This window comes from Mustela nigripes, chromosome 16 (genome assembly GCF_022355385.1).
Source record: "Mustela nigripes isolate SB6536 chromosome 16, MUSNIG.SB6536, whole genome shotgun sequence".
NCBI lineage: Eukaryota > Metazoa > Chordata > Mammalia > Carnivora > Mustelidae > Mustela > Mustela nigripes.
In genome coordinates, this window is record NC_081572.1 from 30,781,812 (window position 1) to 30,789,680 (window position 7,869).

The window sequence follows — 7,869 nt, forward strand, 5'->3', positions numbered from 1 at the left end:
TTTTTTTTTCAGCTGACTGTGGAGCCAAAAAGACCAGGGTTCATGTCCTGGCTTCACCTCTTTCTAGCAACGTAAACTTCAGTAAATCCTTACCCTTTCTGAAATTCGGTTTCCTGCCTATCTTGTGGGTGTGATTAGAGATGAGGGTTAAATGGCAGCGAGCACCATCTCCATTTTACAAGGACGGATGTGAGGTTCAGAGATACCAGACCATGATCAAGTCCACACATCACGGATGCGGAAGTCGAGCCAATCTCTTCAGTCTTTAAAGGCCACTGCTCTTCCCCGTTCGTTACACCCTAAAAGGCCTCCCGCAACATGCTGACAATAAGAGGGGTAAGCAGCCCCCAGTGCAGACTTCAGATTGATTTTGTAAAGACAAGAGAATCTCGGTAAGCTGACGTCCTTTTAAGTTCAACTCATCTGTAAATATTACCTAAAAAATGATTAAATATATTCTAAGAAATATGTCTGGAAGTCATGTGGCATTTATGGGGACGAAATCCTCAATTCAGAGAAATCTTCTGCTGTTTCTGTTCTCGCTTGAGCAGCTCAAAGGAAAACAATGCCCTCTCTGTAGTTGTCCGCATTAATGCTAATGTTGTGTAGCTGATATTGAACCTAAATGCTCTGCCCACTCTGTTGGTATAAAGACAGTTTGAACAGATTGTAAACAAGGCAGAAAAATCATGCCTTGTCAGCGAAGTTGCTCAGAGTTAGATCTTTGGTTTTATGTCTCTGTCACTGTTAACCATCCTTCTGTTTTTATATAGTTTTCAATAACTGAGGAATTTTAGGAACACAATTTTAGGACGAGATATTTGTCGTGTTAAACATCATGGGGTTTTTTAATGTGCATTGGCAAATTTTTCATTGCTTCTGTTCTTCGTGGTTGGAATCGAACACTAACTGTATTGTTTTGTTACATCAAATAAATACATTCAGTGAGCCAGAAGGAAGAAATTTATACCTAGGTAGAAATTTCTAATGTATCCAATGTAAATTTGCTGGAAAAATATTTTTTAAATTCAGTAACTTTTGTCCATATCAGCAGTGTTTAAAAAAAATAAATAATGTGAGCTACGATGCAAGCCACATACATAATTTAAATTTTTCTAGCAGCCCCATTTTTTAAAGCAAGAAGTAGGTGAAATTTTTTATATTCTATTTTATGTATCATGAAATGTCCAAAATATGATTATGTCAATATGTAAGAAAGCTAAGAAAATTATTAATGAGACATTTTGTGAGTTGTTTTGTACCAAGCCCTCAAAATCTGGTATGTATTTTTACACTCATGCATTTCAAGTGCTCAGTAGCCACATACGGCTGGTGGCTACCATATTCAACAGCATGGGTCTAGATCCTTCCATCTCTATGGCCACCCCCTGGGTCTAGTCTACTGTTACTCCTTACCCAGCTTCTGGCACCAGGCTCCCAACTGGTCTCCCAACTTCCCTTCCTGTTCACTTCGATCCATTCTACATGTAGCAGAAAAGATGACCTACTTAAAATAGAAAATGGGCCTCATCACTTCCCTGATTAAGAATTCTTTCTTGAGGCACCTGGGTGGCACCATCAGTTAAGTGTCTGTCTTTGGTTCAGGTTGTGATCCCGGCCGGGGTTCTGGGATCGAGTCCTGTGTCATCATCATGGGGCTCCCTGCTCAGTGGGGAGTCTGCTTCTCCCTCTCCCTCTACCCCTCCCCTTACTCGTGTTCTCTCTGTCTCTCTCAGATAAATAAATAAAATCTTTTTTTAAAAGTATCCTTTCTTCTCACTGGACTCAGAATGAAATCAGAATCTTTACCATGCACCCCAGGACCCTGTGGTATCTCCACTTGCTGTGCTTTCCAGCCCCACTCTGACCACTCCCCTCTAGCTCACTGCAATCTAGACACACTCAGTTATTTTCAGCTTAACAAACTCTTTCCCACTTCAGTACTTTTGCATATGATCTTCCTCACTCTTTTAATGGCTGGATCCTTCTCATCCTTCAGGTTTTGATCTGAAAGTTCTCTTGTTCAAGCAAGCCTCCCTTTACCAACCTAATAAAAGCTCCCGGACCACACCCCCATCCCACCATTCCACTCCATTTCATAAGCACTTACCAGAATGTGTAAATATTGGTTTTGTTTACTTTTTAAAATCTGTCTCTTCCACTGGACTATAAGCCTAGTGAACCATATACTACCTTTGTAATTAAGAAAAGGGAAAAAGTAACCTCTGGAGGACTGGAGAGGTGCTGCTAGAGACAGTCAGGTAACTGTATCTCATCCTGGGATCCTGGCTCAAGGTCTCAGAGGAAGGGGCAGAGGGTTCTCCAGATGTGATGGCTGGGCCATTCAAAGGTCCCTCTGCCAATATTATCCTTAAGGGGTAACTATAGGAAAAATGAAAGAGCAAGGTCGCTTTGTAATGAGTGTCACTTGGGTGAGGAGAATTCTTTCCTACCCGCTACCCCTGATTATCAGGGAAAGCATCTGGCAGATCAATTAGATGAATCTTCAGGGCTCTCCGTTGAACATGCAATTCCCAAAAGGTCCACAAGGTGGCAGCCTAGAGAACAGAACCAGGGACAACCAAGGTCATGGGGAAAGAAACTCAAGGCCACCGAGGTTAGCTCTTCTAAAAGTTTCCAGGACTACCAGAGAATCCGCTGGAGATGGAGAGATGGCACTGCTGTGCCTCAGACTGTTTTCTTAGGATCTTAATCAATCTCAAGGTTTTCATTAGATGCTAAGGGTTAGGAAAGCTGCATTACCAGTTATCCACAGAACAAATGCTACTACCCACGTTCTCGGCGTCCTAACATAACTGATATTCCCATTTGAGTGGGTTTCCCATCTCTTTGTAAAAGGAATTCCTGGGGTGCCTAGCTGGCTCAGTCAGTGGAGCATGCAACTCTTGATCTTGGGGTTTGGAGTTTGAGCCCCACGTTGTGGGTAGAGATCACTCAAAAATAAAATCTTTTGGGACGCCTGGGTGGCTCAGTTGGTTAAGCAGCTGCCTTCGGCTCAGGTCATGATCCCAGTGTCCTGGGATCGAGTCCCACATCGGGCTCCTTGCTCTGCAGGGGGCCTGCTTCTCCCTCTGACTCTGCCTTCCACTCTGTCTGCCTGTACTCGCTCTCGCTCACTCTCTCTCTGACAAATAAATAAATAAAATCTTTTAAAATAATAATAATAAATAAAATAAAATCTTTTAAAAATAAAAAATAAATAAAAGGAATTCTCAGATCACAGTGATGTTTAAGGATCAAGGATAAACCTGACACCATCAAGCTCCTGACATCATCACATGGGGGCACCTGGTTGGATCAGCCAGTTAAGCATCGGCCTTCAGCTCCTGTTATGATCCCAGGGTCCTGGGGTCGGGCTCCCTGCTCAGCGGGGACTCTGCTTCTCCTGCTCCTTCATCCCCTCCCCCTCATGCTCTGTCTCTCAAATAAATAAATAAAATCTTTTTTTTTTAAAAAAAAGGATATGATAGTGATGTCTTTATTTTAAGATTTATTTATTTGTAAATAAGCAGGGGCAGGGGAAGAAGGAAAGAATATCCAAGCAGACTCCCACTGAGCATGAAACCCAATGAGGGGTTTAATCCTATGAGCCATGAGATCAGGACCCAAGCTGAAACCGAGGGTCAGATGCCCATATGACTGAGGTACCCAGGTGCCCCAAGACAGTGATTTCTAATTCAGTCAGCTAGCGAAACTTCAGAGAACAGGGAAACATCTTTAAAAACAAAAACAAAATGATGGAAAGATGCTGAATCTATCCCAAGAGAATTATAATGTGCCCACATTCTTTAGGCCCAGAGTCAATTAAATAACTTCTAATATTCCTTTTTGTAGTTGTTTTCTTTTTTTTTTTAACTATCTTTCCCACTAGACTATAAACTCTGTATTTTTACAGTATACACACAATTCTCTTATAATTTTTATTATAGTCCCTGTATAAGCTGCCCATGAACCATACACAGGTTCCTTGATAGGTATGCTGTCTAGACAGGTATGAGGTGTGGGCAAGTGTGGTGGATGAGAGCGCCCACATCGACCCATCTCCACCACCACATACATGTCTTTGCTGTATGACTTTGCAGTCCTGCCCTTTGACCGTGGACTCAACCAAGGGCCTTGCTTCAGACAATGGGATGGTATCAGACACAACACAAACAAGGGTACATGCCATGTGTGTGTGCCCCCAGGCACGTCCGCTCGCATTTCTGCCATTGCTGCAAGAAGAGCTTCCCCCAAACAGCTGCCCCCACCCCACCCCCACCACCGCAACCAAGCTGAGTTTCAGAATTAACTCAGATGGAAGGGATCTGAGCAAGGAGCTCAGCCTACCGAGCAATGGACTCACCCAACCCAGGCCCACTCACCTTGCCTGATCTCCAGCCACCACAGCAGGAAGCCCAGCCACCCATAACCTGTGGGTCCTTAGGATGACGTGACTGTTACTTTAAGCCACAGGGTCTAGGAGTGCTTTGTTACACAGCCTCACTCTGACAATAGCTAACCACTACGAGGGTTCTCAGGTTTGTGTCCAAACCTGGGTGCTCTTGGATGTAAGTTAACGACAAGGTCCTGACAGAAGCTTCACTCAAAAGTAAAGGAGTATTGGGGGGCCTGGGTGGCTCAGTGGGTTAGAGCCTCTGTCTTCGGCTCGTGTCATGGTCCTGGGGTCCTGGGATTGAGCCCCAAGTCGGGCTCTCTGCTCAGCAGGGAGCTTGCTTCCCTTCCTCTCTCTCTGCCTGCCTCTCTGCCTACTTGTGATCTCTGTCAAATAAATTTTTTTAAAAAATTCTAAAAGTTAAGGAGTATCTACTGTGTAGGCCACATGGTACCATGGCCAAGATTGTGGAACACAGAGTCATTGATGAATCCGGGCTCCAAGATTAGCACCTGGGTTATAGTGAAGCTGTAATCAGGCAGGTTTCTTGACTATCGAGATTATTGTCTCCTCATTTATAAGAAAAGAATGATAATTATAATATGACTTACCTCTCACTGTTGTTTTGAAAACTTAAATAAAGAAAATTAAAAATAATAATCATAAATAAAAAAGTTCATTCTAAAAACAAATTAATTGAAAAAGAGAATATATTTGTAAAGTACTTGACAGATACAGGAAGGATCTAATATTTGGAAATCCCTGTTATTGTTGTTACTAGCAGCGTAATTATTATTATTCCTCCTTCTCTTTGTGAATCACCTTTCTTATATTTTCATACCCATTCCATTCTAAGACCCGTAACAGAAGATCTATAAAACTGTCCTCAGTGACCGAATGATACAGAGATTAATCAAACACATATTAAGTTACATAATACTGTATATTGTTGAAATAAAAATCCATCTTTATTAGAAAAGAAAATATGGCCTCTTTTCAACAGGAGTTGATGTCCCCGCTCTGTCTCCACACCCCATGCCCTTGGCTTCCCTTTTCATATCCTCTGTACTTCTACACAAACACACACCTTCCTGTTTGGAGCAGTAATACAATGGTAAGATGGTTTGGCCTTGGACAGGAGCCTTGCTGGCCTGCTGCTTGCTGCCACAAGTGGGCTGTAATTTCTGCCCTGGGTCCAGGACATTGGCTCCAATTTACATCTGCCCAACAGGTAAGGACAGCCAAGGTCAGCATCGGATTCCCGATGGCCAGTGCCAGGCTGCCCTCTAAGCTAAACAGGAATGACAGGGGCACTGGCAAAGTGTAGGAATGTACGGTGGTACAAATCAATACACTGGGGGAGTGGAGCACGGACCAAATAATTTGTGAAACCACTTCTAAAGGCTGCTGTCATATTACACTTCATTCAGGAAAAGTGCTAAGCCTTCAACTGGGAGAAAAAAGCTCAATTCTTCTGGGGAAAAGATACTGAAACCTGTGCTGTTTTTCTCTGTGGGATTTCAGTTGGAATCATCAGTTTCAGAGAGGTGAAGAGACCCTCTGGCAGTGATTCTCTAAACTTAAGCTGCGTTAGAATCCCCCAGAGGTTCATGAGACATCTGTGAAAATCTCTTACTGGAAGATGAAGACAAAGGAAACCAGAAGGAAAAGCAACGTGCAGCAATACAGAGACTGTGTGAGGAGAGAAGGGGGGGAAAAAACTATCCAACACTATCCTCTGCGAGGCAAGAGAATATTTCTGCTCCCATGAAATGTGAACGGGATACTGCTGGAAAAAAAAAAAAAAAGGAATATTCCAAAATCAAATCAACAAAAGCTCTTAGAAATTAAAAAAAATCAATGAAAAGATCCAAAGATAGAGCAATGGAAATGTTTTAGAAAAATAGAGTAAAATTGAGAGAGAGAGAGAATGAGAGAGAGAAAGGGGGAGGGGAAAGGGTTAAAAAAAAGCAAGATAGAAAAAGTATTTTTAACGATTTTATTTATTTATTTAACAGAGAGAGAGAGAGAGAGAGAGATCACAAGTAGGCAGAGAGACAGGCAGAGAGAGAGAGGGCAAAGCAGGCTCCCTGCTGAGCAGAGAGACTGATGTGGGGCTCGATCCCAGGTCCACTGGAATCATGACCTGAGCTGAAGGCAGAGGCTTAACCCACCCAGGCGCCGAAAAAGTATTTTTAAAGAGAGGACATTTCTCCAGGTGAGTTGAAAACTTATGTCCATACAAAAACCCACACACAGATGTCTGTAGTCACCTTATTCATAATTACCAGTTCTTGGAAGCAAACAAGATGTCCTTCAATATGTAAATGAATCAAAAAACTGTGATAATATTCCAGACAATGGAATAGTATATGGCACTAAAAAGAAATGAGCTATTGGGGCCCCTGGGTGGCTCAGTAGGTTAAACATCCAATTCTTATTTTAGGCTCAGGTCATGATCTCAGGGTCCTGAGATGGAGCCCCATGATGGGCTCAGGGATCAGCAGGGAGTCTGCTTAAGATTCTTTCCCCTCCCTCTCTCTCTGCCCCTCCTCCCCCACTCATGGGCACATGCGCTCTCTCTCTTTCTCAAATACATAAATAAATAAAACCTTTAAAAAAAAAAACGAGTGTCTTCCTCAGATGTGATAATCTCTATTAATCTGCCCTTACAGAGATAAATTTCCCAGATGATTTTCACTTAGGAAAGAGAGACTACGATTGTTTAAAAAAAAACTTCCATAAGACTTAAACTGTTCATATTCTTTTCCTAAATGTGAGAATCTAAGGAGATAAACCTAAACAGAGGAACAATATATCATAGCAAAATATTAGAGACAAAGAGCCAAAAACAGAGGTAAGTTCCCAACAGTGAACTGTCTTCCTAGAATGGAACATTATGCAACTGTTAGATATAAATGCATAAAAACGTGTAAAAGTTATTTTGTAAATGAAAAAAATAGTCGGACAGAGATTATATCTACCATATAATCAAAATTACATGTAGAAAAAAGCAAACCTATTTGCAAACGACATATCAGATAAATGGCTAGTGTCCAAAATCTATAAAGAACTTAGCAAACTCAACACCCGAAGAACAAATAATCCAATCAAAAATGGGCAGAAGACATAAACAGACATTTCTGCAAAGAAGACATGCAGATGGCCAACAGACACATGAAAAAGTGTTCCATATCACTCGGCATCAGGGAAATACAAATCAAAACCACTATGAGATATCACCTCACACCAGTCAGAATGGCTAAAATTAACAAGTCAGGAAATGACAGATGCTGGCGAGGATGCGGAGAAAGGGGAACCCTCCTACACTGTTGGTGGGAATGCAAGCTGGTGCAGCCACTCTGGAAAACAACATGGAGGTTCCTCAAAATGTTGAAAATAGAACTACCCTATGACCCAGCAATTGCACTACTGGGTATTTACCCTAAAGATACAAATGTAGTGATCTGAAA